The following is a 7,828-nucleotide window of genomic DNA, read 5'->3' as shown; positions in this document are numbered from 1 at the left end:
CTTCTACGCGTTTGGCTAGAATGACAATTATGTAATAATACTTTTGTATGTAGATTATCACAAATATGCTTCAAAAGACTAGGGAGATACTAAGTCATGAATTTTGAATGACAAACTTGGGGCTTATGCATTTTTGCTTGGAAATTTAGGTATCTCAAGAACGTGGCAAAATATTCATTTTTTGATGAAGGTATGTTGGAAGATTCTAAAGGCATTTTGGACGACCAAGTGTAAGGTAATGGTTTTACCAATGGAACTAAATGCGAATCTCTCATAAGAGGATATATCACCACTTGTGGACACAAGCAAATATCGGGAGCTTGTGGGAAGTCTGATCTTTCTACACAATATTAGGCTAGATCTTAGTTATGTGATTAGAGTCATAAGAAGGTTCTCAAATGAGCTTTGAGAGAACCATTGGAGAGTAGGGATATAGGTGTTTAAGTACTTAAAGGGGGCGATGGGCTATGGAATCACCTACAAATCAAGCAAGATCTTTGTTGGATACTATGATTGACATTGGGTAGGAGATGATTCTAGAAAATCAATGACTAGATATTGCTTTTCACTTAGATCATGAGTTTTCTCTTAGATCTATATGAAGCAATCCATAGTGGCATTATCTTCACTAGAGGTTGAATATAAGGCGGTATGCTTTAGTGCTTGTAAAGTAGTTTGGCTAAGGAGGATTTTAGGAGATATCGAAGTTCTAGCCAAAGAGGCAAAAATCATGAAGTGTGACAATTAGAGTTTCATGGTGATTACAAAGGACTTTGCATTTCATGCTTATACAAAACATATGGAGATTCAATATCACTATTTGCGAGAGCTCATTGAGAATGGAGTTGTGGAGATTGAATATTATTCTACAAAGCAAAATTGTCTTGATATATTTACCAAGGCTCTTGGGAGTGATTAGCTAGCCCCAACATCTTCATTGACTTGGTGTTGGGCAAAACAAGTAGTTCAATTTTGGCTAGACATTTTCGGTGACATTGAGGGGGAAGGGTGTTTGAAGCCCCTCAAATGCCCATCTCCCATTTACTTGCGAATGCTCCAAGTACCAAACATTATAAGGCCGCCAAATGAGGAGAAGCAATGATGGGCACTGGGCATTGGCAAGGCTCCTAGTTTAGACATTGAAGGGGTCTAACATTGAAAACTAGATGGTTATGAGATGGTCCATGTAAACTAAACCATTGAGTCAAGTGGAAAAAAGTAAATAAAGGTGGCGGTATACATTGAGTAATAAGTAATAAGTATACTTCTTTACAAGGTTCATGTGTATATAAATATAACATAGCTATTGAGCACATTGTGAGAGTATTGCATAAGATGAAATTGTAGATTACCATGTTATGTAGGTAGATGAAAAGAATGGTACCTTGACAAGTAAAGGGAATGAGATAGTTAATACAAGTGAAGTAGAATTAGAGTTATTTAAGGCCATCATTGAGAAAGTTCATTCCTAGGTGCAAAAAGCATCTACCAATAACTCATGGGTGTGCCTAGTGGTGCCCCCCATCACACGACCACAACAAGAAAGGTTTATACACATCTATGCAACCTCTACAAGAACCCATCATTGTGATGATTAGAGACAATGCAAATATCTTGGTAAAGGCATAGATACTATTTCCTATGTTGTTGTTAATGCTGAAGTAAAGATAAATCTTTTATTAATTGCTTCCCTAACTAGCATTGTACATGAAGTGAGATTCAATAAGATAGGTGTAAAACTTCTTAATAGTGATAGTAAGATTATTGGTAAAGGAGAAAGAAGGACCAACTCGTATGAGCTAAGTGCTCTTATAGACATTGCTAGAGTGGGAAAATCAAAATTTGGCATGAAAGATTTGGCCACATTGGATTTGTAGTGCTATAGGAAATGTAGAAGAAAGGTATGATTTCTTGCTTATGTGTAATGATAGAAACAAAGGAACCATGTGAAGCTACTATAATAGGCAAGCAACAAAGAAAGGCATTTTTGCAAGAAAGCAAGAACATAGCAAAAGCCCCTGTAGAGTTGGTGCATGATGACTTGTGCAATAAGATATTTATATAAACATCAAGGGGATTTTCTTATTTCATGTTGATCATTGAGGATACGATAAGAAGATATGGGTGCACTTTTTTCGTGAATAAGGTTTAAGCTTTTGCGCAATTTATGGAACAACTACAACTTGTTGAAAATGAAACAAAAAAAACTATAAGAAATTTAGAATAGATGGTGGTGGTGAGTTCAACACAAAGGAGTTTGAAGATTTTTGCAAGAGCAAAGAGATCAATAATCAACTAAAGTCGCATCATATACCCTAACAGAATGGTTTTGTTGAGTGGTGTAGTTGCAACATTATGGAAATGGCAAAATGCATTTTTAAGGGAAAGATATTGACGAACTAGTTTGGGTCAAAGCTATTAATATTATAGTTTACATGCTTAATTGGAGCTACATCAATGCATTCAAAGGAAAGAAATCACACAAATTCTACATTTTGAGAAACCATATGTCTCTCATTTAAGAACTTTTAGATGTGAATGTTATGCACATGTTCCAAATAAAAAATAAAACAACTTACAATCAAAAGGCAAAAAATGTATCTTCTTGGATTCAATAGTGATAAGAAAAAGGCTTACAAATTGTATGAGAAATGACATATGGTTCATGGAGAGGCATGTCCTTCCACTCAATCAAGTGAAGAAATGTTTCACTTTAGCAAGGCGAGTATGAGAGCATAATGAATAGTGAAACTTGGTACTTAGTAGATTGGCCATTCAAAAGGAAGATTATTGGTTCTAAGTGGGTATGGAATGTAAAGTATAAGCTCAATGGGACCTTAGAAAAGTAGAAAGCTAGACTAATTGCACATGGATTTTCATAGGTTAAAGGGTTTGATTTTCCAGAATCATTTGCATCAACTACCAAAATGACCACTATTTGCATAGTACTTGCAATGGTTATTGATCAATTTACCAAATGGATGTTAAATGAATGTTTTTAAATGGGGATCTCAAGGAGGAGATGTTTGTGGCTTAGTCACCAAGATTCAAGGTTCTCCATTTTAAGAACAGAGCTGTAAGCTAAAAATGGCATCATATGGGCTAAAACAAGCTCCTAGAGCATGGTAGAGTGGATAGATAAGTTTTTAACAAGCTTAAACTTCAAATGATGTGTCTTATATGCTAACTTGTATGTTTATAAGGATAGTGAAATTGTATAGTGCTTGTCCTTTATTTGGATGATTTTCTCATTATAAGTAAAGATATAATCCATTAGACTCAAAGGGCCTTGAAATTTGAGTTTAAATGATAGATTTGGGCTTGATGTACTACTATTTAGGGATTGAAGTTTGGTAAGATCCAGTAAAGACCCTCATATCTCAATAAAAGTATGGATGGGAGATCTTGAAAGCATTTAGCATGGTCAATTGCAAAGAGAGAGCTCATGTGATGTTATATGTTGATGATATATCACCATCACTAGTAAACCTTGGGAAGTAGAGGTTGGTTAGCAGTCTCATCTATTTGTGTAACACTAGGCTAGATATAAGTTTTGTTATTGGTGTTTTGAGCAAGTTCTCAAACAAACCATGTAAGAGTCATTGAAAACCTTGGATGTGAGTGCTTAGATACTTCAAGGGAACACTTAACCATGATATCACATACAACAATAGAACTTATTTGGTTTGGAAAAATGACATAGATTAGGTGGGAGATAGAGATTCCCAAAAAGTAGTTTTCTTGGTTATTTTTTCCATTGGATCTAGGAATTTTCTCTTGGATGATCAAGAAGAAGCCAATAGTGACATTGTCTTCTACCAAGGCAGAGAACAAGACAATTTGTTTTATTGCATGTGGGGTTGTAGATTAGGACCCATGACTTGCCAAACTTAGATGAAAATATGCACATTGGTCATACAATCCCTTTGGTTGATTTTCTCATAGTCTCTCACATTATGAGATCTCCTTCCACTAATTCCCACTCACTTAAGCTATTGTAGGCAAAGCTCGTGACTTTCCAAAGAAAGCAAAAATATTCTAAACTATAGATAAAGCAAGAGAGGACTCACTTGATGGGATTCAACGATGATCTCCCAAGCTCTACCGATTTCGTTGCAACCACAAGGCTCCACAATCTTGATCCCATGAGGTTGCATGAGAGTGTGCCACCTTGCTTGAACCTCCATTCCATGCTAATGTACCTCTCTCTCTCTCTCTCTCTCTCTCTCTCTCTCTGTGTGTCTCAATATTCTTCTCTCCCTCTCCCTATCACTCAACCTCTTAGGTCGTGGTTCTCTGTTATACAAGTCTCAACAACTCTGCTTCTCAAACTTGAGTTGAGCTAAAAAAGATGAGGAGAAGAGATGAAGATGCTTGCGATAGAGAGAAGGGACACCAAGAAGAGAGCTAAGCTATGGCATCGTCACAGAGCTCCTCTTCCCAAGCTTACATGCGATGGCTCAATTATCAGGATAGAACAGAGAGTGTGTCAATAGAGCCAAAGAGAAAAGATAAGCCTTTGATTAGAAAACCATGGAATGAATTATACTATGGTTTTCTGACCTTAAATATGAGGCTTCTCTTTTACAAATGGATTGGGTCTAATTTTTGAAGGTGCCCGTGATTGGGAATTTCATGCATGCACATCCTCAAGGCCCCTAATGACTTGGTAGACCTTCTCATTAAAATTCATGATTCACTCCTTTCACACACTTTTAAATACACATTAAATTGTATTACAATTTGCATGGGAGCATGCCCGACACTTAAAAATAATTTATAAGTTTCCAAAATTTTAACCACTCAAATTTAGAATTCAGCATGTTTCCAAGATCTTTGCTATTTTTGGTATTTTTCGATTCTTTTCAGCAACTCTCACATCTTTTGGTTCTTTGACTTTGGATTTTATGATATTTTTCCATCTTCACTCCCGCTTCCGTGATCATCATATACATATTTTTTTAAATTTTTGTATAGCCTCTTGATTGCCCGTGCCTTGCCTTGAACTTGCATAGGGTTAATATTCCCCTCCTCACTATTCAATGCCAAAATCCATGGCACTTTTAGGATGCTTGGGACTTGCATGGAATGGCGAAAGGGAGGGTAAGAGTTTATGTGATGTCAAAGAATGGGTGTAGGTTGAAGATTTTTCTTAGCTCTTGAGTGTATATGTTGAGGAAAAGTTGTGTGTGGTGCATGAGGTGCAAGTGGGTGAGAGGTGTGATTGGGAGATAGGTCTACACTAGGGAAGCCAAGGCCTCTTAGGTCTGTCCCATACTTGAGGACCCAATCAGTGGAGGGTTGTTTGTTTAGTATTGTGATATGGTATTCAGGGTGATAGGTCTGCTAATTTCTTGGGATGCCTTGCCATTGAGGACCCTAAAAAAATTGTGGGGGAAGGGGCTATGGGATTGAAGATGGAGTGAGCGGATCAAAATCAATGGGTATCCTAAACATGGGGACCCCTAGGTGTTGTGTATAGGCAAGTTTTTTTTTTTGGTGGTGGAACAACTATTCCTTTTCTTTTCCTTTTCCTTGAGATGGTGGAAATAGGGGCTTAATAAAGCACTCCAAGTAGGTCTTGCTCTTAGATAGCTCTTCATTGCCAATCAAGTTACTAATGGAGTAGTTGGCACAAAGCAATGGTTGCATCTCGTGAAGCAACTCTCATTCATATCTTCCAATAAGTTTAGATAGTAGCCTAGCAACATATTGGCACGAAGGATGAGTTGGGCCATGGCGTACTTGTCTATGCTTGTGTTTATGTCAAACAATAGAGAGTGGAGCCCTTCATCCTCTATGATTCTCTTTTGATTCAGTAGCACAATGAGGCAAAGTAACAATGAAGGATGGATCTAGGTTGTTCAAGAAGTCATCTAAGAATCTCCTGAATGATGGCTCCAAATCCTGTTCTTGGAATTTGAGACTATATTTTGGGTTTTTGGCTTTGATGTTGAAGATGAGAGGGAAATCATATCTACCATGTGCATTTGGATTATAATCTACACCACGCCTTTGAGGCTAAGGTAGATGAGCGGGATTTCCTCTTTCCATGGAAGGGGCACTATAAAGTGCCATCTACATTTTGTTGTTAGATTCCAAGATAGATTTTCTCCAAGTAGGTTGTGCCTTGAACTCACAAACCTTATTAGGCACCTCTAGGACATTGTTGTGCCAATAATCCTCCTCCTCCTCCTCTGCCCCAGAAGCCATGGTTTTGTATTTTATGGTCTAGCCAACAAGGTGTGATGTGTCTCGATTACCTATTGCACAACACTCTTGATGAGCACCGTCTTGAGTTTTTAGGGTAGGGTAAAGGTAAAGGTCATGGGTGCATCTTGCAATTCTCACTTTCCCAAAACCAAAACTTTCTCTTCCCAACAAATAGTCACAACTTCTTTTTCTTTCAAGAATGGCACATCGAGCACATGCTAGGGCGGCACCTTGAAGTTTTTCTTCACCGCATTCAATTGTTTTCCCTCTTGTGGTTGGGATCCATGTTTGTATCAAAAGAGGTAGATTCATCAAGAGAGCGTTCAATGTGCAATGGTTTTAGGGGTGTAGATTCTAGAGCATCGGTCGTATCCCACTCCCCTTCTTCAAGTTGTGGTGGTAATAAGGCATGCTCTCTTAGATTTATGAATCCTAACTTGGTTAGTTGCTCCCTTGCAATCCACTCTTTGATGAGTTGTAGCACCACATCCTCCCACAAGAGTTTATTCTCGAGTTGCTATGGCAGAAGCACTAGGATATTGCGGAGAGCCTCCTTGGTGATATGTAGTTTCCTCTTTAGCTCCTCCATAGTGTTCACTTCACTTGGATTTGTGATTTATTGCTAATGTCCTGGTGAATCTTCATTATTGGATTTTCAAGGGCCCTTCCATTACTTTGGCCCTATCTAGAGCTAAGTTCTTTTCTAGGTGGGTTTTGGCTAACTTGTGCAATTAAGGTTTTGAATGGTTTTTGTGCCTCTCTCTTCCATTTGATCAATTTTTCTTTTGGTATATTCTAGCCCTTTATCTTGCCATTTTGCAAAGTCGTCAAAGGTTGTGAGGCTTTTCCGTTTGGCACAGTGTAGCTCCTCATTCTCATTGGTTAATTCTTCTACATTTGCCAGTAACACTCCATGGTTTCTTTTGCTCCTTCCCATTGTTCAATTGCCTTCTACAGTCTTTCTCTTGTTTGTGCCGCCTCTTTCTCATCCCGTTTTGATTGCTCAATTTGGAGAGTTTGTTTGTGTTTCTTCAACACCTCTTGCGATTGGGGCTATGATTTTCAAGGGTTTCTCTTGTTGTGCCTCTAGTTTTCTTAGTTTTTCTTTTCTTGTTGGTATTTATGCAACACTTCCTTCTACACACTCTCAATGCCCTTCTTCACCATGGCAGTTATTTCTAGTTTGAGATTGTACAAGTCCTTGGTATGTTGTCTTTGGAAAACCACATAGGATTATTTCTCTTTCTCTTAGGCTAGTAACCACTTTCTTTCTCTCATCCCTCTGATGATCCCTCTACTCCTCTAGGGTTTTGAGTAGGTCATCAAAATCTTGAGTGGGTCCTTCAGTGAGGAGGGGCATGTGGGTGGATGTGCCTTTTGTTATGGATAGCTTCTCTGCTCTATTTCCTAACTTTGCCTCTTGAGTTGCCAACCTCTTTGACCTTGTAAGTGTCACTCCCTCTATCTTTTCCCTAACACATGGCTATGAACATGGTCTCCAATCGGTGGAACCTTTTCTCCCATGTTAGTTGATTGCCTCCCTCTGTTAGGTTAGGTGGCTATCGTGGTTGAGTGGTGATCAATGCCAATTGCCTTTGTGGAGAGGTGGATAGTG

Source organism: Lygodium microphyllum, chromosome 23 (genome assembly GCF_053477565.2).
Source record: "Lygodium microphyllum isolate KBCC chromosome 23, Lygodium_microphyllum_v1.1.10, whole genome shotgun sequence".
NCBI classification, from domain to species: domain Eukaryota; kingdom Viridiplantae; phylum Streptophyta; class Polypodiopsida; order Schizaeales; family Lygodiaceae; genus Lygodium; species Lygodium microphyllum.
This window is presented reverse-complemented; position numbering follows the sequence as displayed.